The sequence below is a fragment of the Microcebus murinus genome, chromosome 16 (genome assembly GCF_040939455.1).
Source record: "Microcebus murinus isolate Inina chromosome 16, M.murinus_Inina_mat1.0, whole genome shotgun sequence".
NCBI classification, from domain to species: Eukaryota; Metazoa; Chordata; class Mammalia; order Primates; family Cheirogaleidae; genus Microcebus; species Microcebus murinus.
In genome coordinates, this window is record NC_134119.1 from 33,271,833 (window position 1) to 33,284,263 (window position 12,431).

At 49.1% G+C, this 12,431-nt stretch overlaps 1 protein-coding gene across 5 annotated transcripts in view; it reads left to right on the top strand.

The window, feature by feature from the left end:
• DLGAP4 (DLG associated protein 4) overlaps positions 1–12,431 on the top strand; it is a 146,131-nt gene that overhangs the window by 63,024 nt on the left and 70,676 nt on the right. The window lies entirely within an intron of this gene.

Genomic DNA, 12,431 nt, shown 5'->3' on the forward strand with positions numbered 1-12,431 from the left:
GTTAAGAGGTTAATCACTTTCGGAGCAGAGGGAATACCTGTCTTCAGATATCCGTCCATTTTCATCTCTTCATTATAGTCAAACAATGTGATTTGAGAGTATTGCTCTGGTGTCAGAGTGTTCTGGGTTGCGACATCATTTGAAAAACAATTCTTACTACATTGAAATGCAGAATTTTAGAAATTTAAATATTGGATTAGGCAGTCAAAAAAAGAGTAAATAAGTTGTAATGTTAAAAGTAAAGTTGGAAAATTTTCTATAAAAGGAAAGAATTTTGATTTCCCTTTTTGTTTGGTGAGCAATATACTATATAATACCCAAAGTTGGTTTAAAAAATATTTCCAGGCTGGGCTTGGTGGCTCATACCTATAATTCTAGCACTCTGGGAGGCCGAGGTGGGAAGATAGCTCAAGGTCAGGAGTTCAAGACTAGTCTGAGGAGACCAGCCTGAGCAAGAGCAAGACCCTGTCTCTACTAAAAATAGAAAGAAATTAGCTGAACAACTAAAACTATACATAAAAAAATTAGCCGGGCATGGTGTGGCGCATGCCTGTAGTCCCAGCTACTCAGGAGGCTAAGGCAGGAGGATTGCTTGAGCCCAGGAGTTTGAGGTTACTGTGAGCTAGGCTGATTTCACGTCACTCTAGCCCAGGCAATTAGAGTGAGACTGTCTCAAAAAAAAAAAAAAAAAAAACCAAAATATTTCCATTAGCTATTTTTATTTAAAATAAATATTTGAGGGAAGTTACCAAGGCAGCTCTTTTCCTCAAAGTAACCTGTTCCTTTTTGGAATAGCACTTTTAGGGACATGTTAATACCTGGGATTTTTACTCAGTAAATCCTGATGGTTACTTTGCATAAAAGATCTTTAAGTAGGATTGAGGGCTGTGTAGGGAATAAAATACTACCAAAGTCTATGAAAATAAATTAATTGTATATGTTGTCTTTTATGACAGAGAACAGCACTGGTTCTGTTATTTTTAAAATGAGTAAATGATTTCTTGATGTGTGTTTAATATTTCTTCCTTCACTGCTGATTCTTGGGTAGAAACCATTCTTTATATTTTGATAGACTGTTTTCAGAAAACTCTCTTATGAGCATGTGTACAATAATTATCTAAAATTGTACATTTAGATGGAGTAGTTCAAATATTAGATTTCAGAAGTATGAAAAAGCAAAGAAGACTGGATTTGGAAAGCATGTTCTAGAATTGCTTGTCAAATTCTGAAGCTATGAAGAGTAAATGTTTAAACTCTGTATTACAAAACCCCGTTTATGATTTTAAAATACAATTGAAATAAAAATGATTTTCTTTTTTTTTATATAAATTTAATCAAGACCAAAGAAAAACAGCACAATTTCTGATTTACTAGAGAGAGTTTTGGGCTTGCTCTGGCTGGCTAGTGCTCCTCTCTGAGCCTCAGTTTCCCCATCTACAAATTGAGGGGATAAGCGAGACTCCAGAAAGCTCTTGGGGAGATGAAATAAGATGGTGCATAGGAAGTGTTTAGGCAGGGCCTTGCACATGGTAGGAGCCTGACAAGTGTTAGCTGTTATTACTGGTTCTCAGACTTGACTTTGAGCTTCCTGAAGATCAAAAGCAATTGGGGTTGGATTGTTGTAGGAAGAGAGACAGCTGTTTCAGGTGTTCCACTAGTGTATGATGTAAATAAATGAACTTGAATCCCATAGATATTCTATACACAGGTAACCAACTTATTGACAGAATGAACTGGTCTTTGCAGGGGGCAGAGCCAGAGAAAACTGTCTCATTGTTGCTTTTCACACTCTCACTGGTCGCCCTGTCCTGCCCTTGGGTGATATCTGGGGCAGATCCCTGAGCTTTTCCAGCCACTTTTAGAACTTACGGAACAGTTTCAGATATTAAGAGTCCAGTCTGGTCTAATTTCAGGATTTCAGTCCCATCCACCTCAAATGTTATGCACCTGCAGCTAGGGCTTGACTTGGGCTGGGCAGGCTGCAGGTGGGGAGGGTGTGGTGGTTAATGTCTTCTCTGTTCCTCGCTCACCAGTGGCTGTCTCTGGTTCCCCCAGGTGGGAAGAGAAGGTGGCTGGGCAGGTGTTGTCTGGCATCAGAACTCTGACTTTCTGCCCCGCTGCAGGGCCCTCCTGGTACCTTCTTTCCTGGCGTGGGCAGCCTCGTTCACCCACCACTGCTCATTCTCTGTCAGTGTCTCCATCTGGTGGGGCCCTCCTCCCCACTCAGCCTCTTCTTGCTGGGGGCCCGGGCCCTGCTAGCCAGGCATCTTGGGTAGAATCCTCCGAAGACCACTCTAGCCCCATTTGAAAACGAGGGCCTTTGCCTTGTGGAACTCTCAAAGTAGGGACTGGTCTGCTACAGCCTTCCTTCTAGATCTGCTGTCACAGCTAGCTCTGCCAGCCTTCCCACTTTAGAGGTCTCTGAGCAGGAGTTGAGGTCAAAGTTCTGTGGCCTGCCTGTCCAGGGGAGCCCTGCCAGGCTCTCCCAGGTACTCCCCTACTGTCCCACAGGAGTCGTGGGTAAAGGATCACGTTCCCCATGTCCTCTCACCCATGAGAAGTTCTCAAACATGAGGCTTGGAGGGACATATTACCACTAGCAATTCTCTTCAAATAAGCCCGTGCTCACTAGTTTCCCCAACCGCAATCACTCATGAGTGGACTACACGAGGTAAGGGATGGGCTACTCATGCCAGAACTGCTTCGGTCCCTGTGTTGTCAGCTCTTGCTACAATAATGCTGCATAAGAAACACCGACAAAGTCAGTGTAGTACGACAATTAACATCTATTTCTTGCTCCCAAGTTTGTCAGCTAGGACAGCTCTGCTCCACATGTCTCCCATCCTCCTCCTGCGACCAAAGGGTCCTCCTGGGACTGGTGGCCCAGCCAGGGCATGTTCTCCTCATGGCAATGGCAGAAGGCAAGCGAGCAGGCCTAACTAACGACATAGCCCATTTGAAGGCCTTTGCTTGTGTAACATCTGCCAACATCCTATTGGCTAAAGTAAGTCAATGACAGCTGAAAGACAAGGGATGGAGACGTGCCCTTTCACCTTTGTGTAAGAAACTGTATTTCTATGACAAAGGGTATGGCTACCAGGAGGGGTGAAGAAACAGGGTCAGGAAAATCAATCTGCCATAGTCCACTCTCTTAGCCACATTTATCTATGTCCTTCCCACATAGAAAACACTTATTCCCAAGACCCCCAAAAGTCTTTCCTCGAAATCTCATGATCTGAGTCAAGTCTAGATGTGGCTCCTTTTTTTTTTTTTTTTTTAAGAGATGGGGTCTCGCTCTGTCACCCAGGCTGGAGTGCAGTGGCCTGATCATAGCTCACTGCAGTCTCCATCTCTTGGCCTCAAGCGATCCCCCTACCTCAGCCTCCCAAAGTGCTGGGACTGTGGCCCATACCACCACACCCAGCCTGAATGTGGTCTCTTTTGGTCAATCGACCTATAATCTATAAAAACAAGTTATTGGCCTGGCCCAAGTTCTACTCCCTGGGGTCGGTTTCTCCATCCATTGTTCTGTGCAGCTCTTGGCTCTGCCCTCTGAAAGTTCTTCCTCTTCCGTCAGCACTTGTCACCACTTGTAAAGAGAACACTGGAAAATATGACGTTGGGCAGCTGTACACCTATCTTAGCCTGTTTCCTCCCTGAAGAAAGTTAGGGAGCCAGATGTCTTTTTACATATTGAATGGTTGCAATCTCTAGCCTAAGCTGATTAGTTTTTCCCACCTCAGACACTATATGGGTTTTCTGTGTATTTGATTCCATGTAACTCTATGTGCCACAAGCCACACCCTCAATTATTTTTGTGTCTTGCCCCTCTGTCTTGACTTAATTATGCCTACTTTGAGTACATCAGGCTTCTGTGGGACCATGCCCTTAAGCTTTCTGTAAGTCCTTTTGATCAGCTGATAGCATCCACTAGATGGTACCTTGGTGTTTTTACAGTGTTAATAAAAGGTGTTATATCTGTAAAGTTTTCCAGCGGCAAAAGAAACAGAGAGAATGGTGCCAAACAACGTGGCTTTATTGTGCGCTCTCGGACGAGGTTCGCGGGTCCCAAGAGAGGGGGGGCCTGAGAATTCGAGTGCATTTGAAAGGGGTGCAAGCCTTTATACTGTTTGGGGTGGGCTAGGGACTTTTGGCAGGAAGAGCTGGGATGACCTTTGGTGGTCATTGAGAAATAGGAGGAGCTAGTGGTATTTGCGGAATCCAGGAACCAAAAACTTTCTTATCTGGGTGGACATCCAGGTGTTGTGTGTTTTCAGGGGGGCCTGGTGGTTGTCCTTGGTGGGTCTGGTCTCGTGAGCATTTTCTTTTTGATCTTTTGGGGAGGGAGAGCACCACCAGCCTCACAATAACTACACCTTGATTTGATCTAATCCACATGCTATATATATATATATATATATATATATATTTTTTTTTTTTTTTTGAGACAGAGTCTCACTCTGTTACCTGTGCTAGAGTGCTGTGGCATCAGCCTAGCTCACAGCAACCTCAAACTCCTGAGCTCAGGCCATCCTATTGTCTCAGTCTCCTGAGTAGCTGGGGACTACAGGCATGTGCCACCATGCCCAGCTAATTTTTTCTATGAATATTTTTAGTTGTCCAGCTAATTTCTTTCTATTTTTTATTAGAGACAGGGTCTCGCTCTTGCTCAGGCTGGTCTCGAACTCCTGAGCTCAAACCATCTGCCCGCCCCAGCCTCCCAGAGTGCTAGGATTACAGGCATGAGCCACCACACCCAGCCCACATGCTACATCTTAACTGGCTATGACCTTGGCTTGATGTTTGTCACCAGGCTATCTGTCTTAATTTGAGAAAGATTTACTGGTTGGAGAAGCTGGAATAGTCAGATTTATTTTCCAACTAAGCAAATTCTGGTCTCTGTTTCCTCTAAATACTCCTTGCAGATGGCTATTTCTTTTATGAGTTCCTCTCTCTCTTGAAAGTCCTTATCAAAGGCAGCCAAAGGGAACAAGCACTTGCTTTCGACATTTTACCTGGAAACTGTCTTACTCAAATCCATTTGCTCTCTTCAAGTTATTGTAGATGACAGTTTTACCTAGAGTTTTATTTCCACATAATATGGGTCACCTTTTTTCAAACCTCCTATAACAGTTTACTCACTGTTTACTTACCACTTGGTCCTAGAGCCAGTGCTACACTTTTTTTTAGTTTTTATTGCTATTTTTTTTGGTTTTTATTCCTCTTGTACCCCATTCTTGGTACCAGTTTCAGTATCAGTCAGCTATTATCACAATAATGCTGTGTAACAAACAAGCACATGGTTTCAGTGGCACACAACAATAAGCATTTGTTTGCATTCAGGAGTTTGCAGAGTAGCTCATTCTGCTTTGCATGTCCTACATCCTCCTTCTGGGACCAAAGGGTACTCTAGATCAGTAGCTTAGCCAGGGAATGTTCTTCGCATAGCAGTAGCAGAAGTATAAGAGGGCAAACCACACTATACAAGCACATTTCAAATCTCTCTTTGTGTCACATCTACTAACATTTGGTTGGTCAAAGCAAGTCACATGAGTCCAAAGCCGATGTCCAGTGAAATACATTTCACCTCCTTGTGGGAGAAACTGTGGTTACATAGCAAAAGGCATGACTACAGGGAGGGAGGGAGTGAGAATTCAGGGCCGGGCTCAGTGGCTGACGCCTGTAATCCTAGCACTCGGATTGCTCGAGGTCAGGAGTTCAAAACCAGCCTGAGCAAGAGTGAGACCCCGTCTCTATCATAAATAGAAAGAAATTAATTGGCCAACTAAAAAATATAGAAAAAATTAGCCAGGCATGGTGGCGCATGCCTGTAGTCTCAGCTACTCGGGAGGTTGAGGCAGAAGGATTGCTTGAGTCCAGGAGTTTGAGGTTGCTGTGAGCTAGGCTGACGCCACGGCACTCACTCTAGCCTGAGCAACAAAGCGAGACTCTGTCTCAAAAAAAAAAAAAAAAAAAGAATTCAGGCCGATAATTCAGTCAATCACAGCACCCCAACACATCCTGTATGGACGACCCAGCATTTGGCTTTACATGTAGGGATATGGGGGCTCCATTTATTCTCAGTTTGGGGGCTTTAGCCGAAACCCAGATAAAGTATTGTGTCACAGTATCTCACACCCACCCAGAAATGTATGCACATATGCACCTACTTATACACATGTATAAAGTCTTGTACTCCTAGACCTACATATAATATGATGTAAAAACACTATGCTGATATTCTTATGTGTATACACATATGTCTAATATTGACATACACCCGCACACAAACTCACATACATGTGTATCTCCTTTAAGGCTTGTGCCACCTCCATACCTGTGGGGAAATGATGCCTCTTGAAGATTGTGGCTACCACAAAATTTACCCTCCCCAGTTTCCCAGGTCAGCCCGCCCTCCAGGCCACCACAGTGACCATGACATACTTGCTTCTCTTTCCTCTACCCTCTGACCCCTCATGCTCAGCAGGTAAACTTACCTACCTACAGGGAAAACCAAAGCCAGCAGATTTTCAAGTCTGTGGCCAGAGCTATAACTGGTCCATATGGTACTTTTGTGTGGAATTAAGAAAGGACGCGCCTCCTTAAGACACTTAACTGCCATCTGTTAAAAAGCTATCAGGTGGGCACAGTGGCACATGCCTGTAATGCTAGCACTTTGGGAGGCCAAGGCAGGAGGATTGCTTGAGGTCAGGAGTTTGAGACTAGCCAGGACAATAGCAAGACCCTGCCTCTACAAAAAATAAAAAAAATTTAAAAATTAGCTGTGTGGCCAGACTCGGTGGCTCACACCTGTAATCCTAGCACTCTGGGAGGCCAAGGTGGGCAGATTGCTTGAGGTCAGGAGTTCAAAACCAACCTGAGCAAGAGCGAGACCCCGTCTCTACAAAAAAAATAGAAAGAAACTAATTGACCAACTAATATATATAGAAAAAATTAGCCGGGCATGCCTGTAGTCCCAGCTACTCGGGAGGCTGAGGCAGGAGGATCGCTTGAGCCCAGAAGTTTGAGGTTGCTGTGAGCTAGGCTGACGCCACGGCACTCACTCTAGCCTGGGCAACAAAGCGAGACTCTGTCTCAAAAAAAAAAAAAAAAAAAAATTTAGCTGTGTGTGGTGGCATGTGTCTGTAGTCCTCTGGAGGCTAAGGCAGGAGGACTGCATGAGCCCAGGAGTTGGAGGTTATAGTGAGCTGTGATCGTGCCACTGCACTCTAATCTGGGCAACAAAGTGAGACCCTGTCTCAGAACAAACAAACAAATAAAACTATTGAAATGTACAGTTTCTATTAGAATAAGGTCCCTTATTTTCATCTGCCAGAAATTTGTCATAATAATTGTATATAATTAAATAATATCTGTGTTGTAAATGGCACCCCCCTTATATGTGGCATCCTTACCAGTGTAAAACTTGTACAACCATACATGACGAGCCTGTGCATGATCACCTCCCCCACAGACACCCACAGGCACATCCTCACTCAGCCACTGTCTCCCTGCAGGGGTCACCCCTGCTCAAAAGGCACCCCGTCTTCCTCAATATGTCTCAAGGATTGAGCCATCAGACCGAAGGCTGAGTGGCGTGAAAGCTCTTTGTCCCTCTCCCATGGGCACAGATGCACTCAGGCGGGTGGGTGGGTGTGGGTGAGGGGCAGTTATTGAGACAGTGGGAGCCTGGCAGGAGCCAGACCCTCTTGAGTGGCCATGGGCAGGGCGCAGAACTGCCCACCCACCCATGTGGGTCTGGCCAGCTTCCCAGCTGCCATTGCTGCTACTGCCAGCCCCTCTCCCTCCCCCTGTCTGACCCAGATTCCACATTCCAGAAATAGCTCTGGCAGGTGACTGGCAGGCGGGGGCAGCTCCAGCTGGGATGGTGGAAGCAGTAGCAGCTTGGCTGTCTATGCGCGCCCCTCCCAGCCAAAAGACCTACCTGGGAGGGAGCACAGGGCTACCCTGATCCTGCCTCTCCCTTCTCGACACCTCTGAGAAAGAGGGGAAGAAAGAACATAGCAAAGCCTCCCTCCTCTTCCCTTCTCTTACAGTGCCCATCTCCTCCCTGTCTTCCAGCCTCCCCTCCCCCTCCTCTCCTTCCCTCTCCCCCCACCATCTTTGCCTTCCGTCTGTCTCCCTCAGTCCTCTGCTTCTCTTCCCACCCTCTCTGCCTTCCTCCCCTCTCAGTTTCTGGCCCTCCTTCCTCCCCATCCTCCCTTTCTGTGTCTCTCCCACTCCCTCTGAATCACAGGAGAGACCGTGACATCACCCCGGGGCCTCAGCAAGTATGGGGTGTGAGCTGCAGGGTGCACCCCCAACTCCTGCCAGCTCTCTGCACCTGCACATGTGCACACATGTGTGCAGGCACATGCATCCGCTCAGACACTCGGGGTCATTCCCTGGTAGTGCTTGAGGCTCCAGGCTGAGCTGGGAGGTTCCAGGCCTGGGGAACACCCTTGCTCCTTGCTCAGGGACCCTGAGTTCTAGTTTCAGTTCTGCTGTGTCACTCTGAGTGGGTACCTGCCCCACCCTGGGCCTCAAATTCTCCATCTGTGTGGTGAAGCTTGGGTTTGGGGGGCCCCAGGCACCTCCCATCTGTGCCCATCTAGTCACCAGCTGTTCTGCCCTTCCTTCTCTGTCCCCTCTCTTCCATCCCCCAGAACTCTCCTGATTTCTTCTCTGATTCACCTCCCATATATACACAGGAAGGGAGGCTGACAAAATTCCAGTAAGCAATCAACCCTCCAGTCAACCTTGTCCCCTGAGCCTACCCCCAGGCTCCCCAATCTTTGGTAATTCCATTGCAGGCTCCTGTCAGCTCAGCCTATCCTCTCCCCAGAGAGCCGGGGCTAAGAGGAACTTCGAAGACCATCATGTCCAGAGATTGCAAATAGAGTTCATCTCTGATCTCTGGAGCTCAGGATTGAGATTTAATTAAGAGGAGAAATATGCCACCGTGGGTTGGCAGTGTCTGCTGTGGCCAGGATAGTTACACATCTGCCATTCCTGATTTAACCCAGGTACCCCAACACACACACACATGCACGCACCCACGCGAGTGAGATATTTCACAAAGAAACTTCAGCCTAGAGAAGATGAGTGCCAAGGTCAAGGTCACCCGGCTAGTAGGTCAGGGAGCTGTTTCCCACCTGGGTCTGCCTGGCTTCAAAGCCCTGAGTTCTCCATTGTCCTCTGTGTGTGGGAGCCATCCAAGGTCCTCGTAAAGAGGTACAGTATGTTCCAGGAGTTTCAGGGAGAATCATCTAGCAACACGGGCAGGATGGATTAGAGGCTGGGAGGCCACTCACAGGCTGGTGCAGTGGTCCAGGCGAGGGATGGTGAGGTCTAGGCAGGGGCTGTGGGGTCTGGGAGTGATGAGAGGATCCAAGAGGCCTCTTCAGAATGAGTGATGAGGAGCCAAAATTTCCTACTGCCAAAATGGGCACCTCTCTGCAGAGGACACTGGCAGAAGGCAGGCTTCTTCTCTGGCCTCCACCAAGCCCCTGGACTAGGCCATTCTGGTTAATTGAGTGCCTACTGTGTGCAGAGTACATGGATCATCTTCCAATCCTGTTTATAGGCAGACCCACTGTGAGCCTTCTGGGGGAAGTAGTAACCAGGACTGAAGACTGGTAGACAGGCCTCCAACGCCAGGATTGAGACTCTTGGACAAGACAGGACATTCCTTATGCTTTCAGAAGGTAGAGAAGTCACCCCAAAGGAAGAGAGACTAATATGCTTAAATAGAACTGTGAAGACCCTATTGCACGGTGGTTAAGGACATAAGCCTTGGAATCAGCCATCTTTCATCAATAGATGCTAATTGATCTATTACCATGGGCCAGGTTGTGCTGTACACACCGGGGACACAACAGTGAATTAAATGGAAACCCTGTCTTCAAGGACAGCATAGTCTGTTGGGCGGGGAAGGGGCATATGAAACAATAAACAAAGAAGTGCATGGTTTATTGGAAAGTGGCACAGGGGAGACTGGGGTGTGGTAGAGTCCTGGGAGGGATGTTGAGGTGTAAACAGGGCGGAAGTCATTGAGAGAGATTTTGGGTGAAGACTTGAACAAAGTGCAGGAATGAGCAGTGCTGGGGAGGTGCTCCAGGTAGGGGGAGTGGTACAAAGGCCCTGGGGCAGCGGGTACCTGGTATACTCGGGAGGCAGAGAGAGGACAAGGAGGGAAGGGTTGGGCCTGGCCACCAGCCATGGGATGGACTTTGTCTTTTGGTCTGAGTGAGAGGGGGAACCACTGGAGCAGAGGGTGATGTGATTTGATTTACACTGTAAAAGAAACACTCAGGCTGCTGTGTATAGCCTTGATTGAAGGGCAAGAAGCCCACCGGTGATGCAGTAATTCCAGGTGGTGGCTTACACAGGGCACAGCAGGGGAGATTGTTACAACTAGCCAGATCCTGGGTGTTCTGAAAGTGGAGTCAACATGATCCCTTAGTGGATTGGGAGTAGGGTGTGAAGCAGGGAGAACAGCCAAAGGGGTGATGATGAGAACTGACTGTTATGCAGCCAGGTCAAGTGGGAAGAGCCTTGACCGATTCCCCAAATTGCCAGTTCTGGCCACCTGGGACAGGTGACTATCTGGAAAGTTGGGAAAGAGGAGCTTCTATACAAACCCCAGGAGGGGAAGCCTTGGGGCCGAGGCTGGGGATGGGCGCAGTCTGAGTCCTGCCTATTCCCCAGCTCAGCCTGGGCTCCAGCCAGCTCTGCTTTGCAGGGATTCCAGCCAGTTGGGGCCCTTGGGTTAAGGACCCGGTACGTGGTAGGTGCTCCATAAATATGAGACCCTATAACATCATCATCAGAAGGGACCCCTTAGCCCAAGGGTCTCAAATTTAGTAAAATACAAATTCTGATTAAGCCCCCTGAATTCTGGCCCAGGAATCTGCTTTTGAATCAGTGCCCCCAGTAACTTCGATTCGGAGTGTCAGCCATGGTCCACAGTTTGAGAACTCCTGCCTTGGTCCAGGTAACAGATGGGGCTAGTGAGTCCCAGAGAGGGAAAGGGACTTGTTCAAGGTCACCCAGGGAGTATATTATTGAATTTGGAATAATGAGATCTCACTCTGTGCTGCCTTGGGCCCGTGGTGAATGTACCTTGTTTTTTCCTAAGTAAATCAATTTAAACATTAAAGTGAACCTACAGGTGTAACATAATGACCGAGAGTAGAGTGCAGTAAATTACAACTTTCAGTGCTTACTTGGCAGTGCCTGGCATCACAATGTCTCGACAACCCTCAGCTGCTTTATTTTTATACCTTAATGCAAAAGCCATGACAATTATATTGGAAACACTGTTACCTCCTTCAGTCATCACAACATTGTCATATGAGATGTCAAAGATTCTTTTCTCCATTTTACTTTTGGGAAAACAGATGCAGGGAGCAGGGAAGGGACTTGCCGAGGTCAGCCCGGGGTTGGGTCTGTGGATTCCTGCAGGTGCGGCCTGGAGAGGTGGTCAGCAAGGAAGCGGCAGGGCCAGGATTGAGCACGGAGTGGGACTCGCGGGGGAGGAGCAGGGAACCGGGATGGGGGGCGATGTGAAGACAGCACCTACTGCCAACCCCGCTGGGGCCAGGCACTCTGCCCTCCCAGACAGCGTGGGTGTACTGTTTTATTTAATATTTTACTGAAGAGAAAATGAAGGCGCAGGGAGGCTGAATGAGCATCTCGTCCAAGGTCACGCAGGCCTCGAGAGGCTGAGCAGGGTTGGAGTCCCATCTCTAGGTCTCTGAGCGGGCACGGCAAAGGCGGGACGGAGTGGAGCCCATAGGCCTAGAGGACCAATCTGACTGTGCAGGGGTGAGAAGGCCACCTCAGGCTGCTTCCTCTGAACCTCAGTTTCCCCGGTTACTGCGAGGTGTGGCCGGCATGAACTGGCGCAAACTCCCGCCCCGTCCGCATCCCGCACGGAGCATGCGTCGCGTTCCAGCTGGAACTGGTTTGGCTGGGCGGTTCGAGGGGCGGAGCCCCCCTCCTGGGGGGGGGGGGCCCTCGGGCATGCGCGTGCCGACGTGGGCGCGCGCTCCCTTCCTGGGCCGGTCGGTCTGGGCGTGGGCCGGACTGAGCGGCCCCCGCGCCTGCGCACCAGCCCGGCCGCGCGCGCTGGGCCACGTGCCAGGCTGGCTGCGCGCGCCCGGGCCCGGCCTGGGAGTCCCGGGCGACGCGCGCGCGGCTGACGCGGGGGGCGGGGCGGGGCGGGGCAGGCGCGGGGCTTTAACCCGGAGGCCCCGCCCCTCGGGCGTACAAAACCGGAGCCTCGGGCCGGGCCGCGTGAGGGAGGAGGGTGAGTGCCCGCCGCTGGCCGCAGCTGCCGCCAGCCCGTCCGTCACTCCGTCCGTCTGTCCGGTCCACGTCGTCGCCGCCGCCTCCTCAGCCCGGACGCCCGGGGCCCGCCCAGCGCC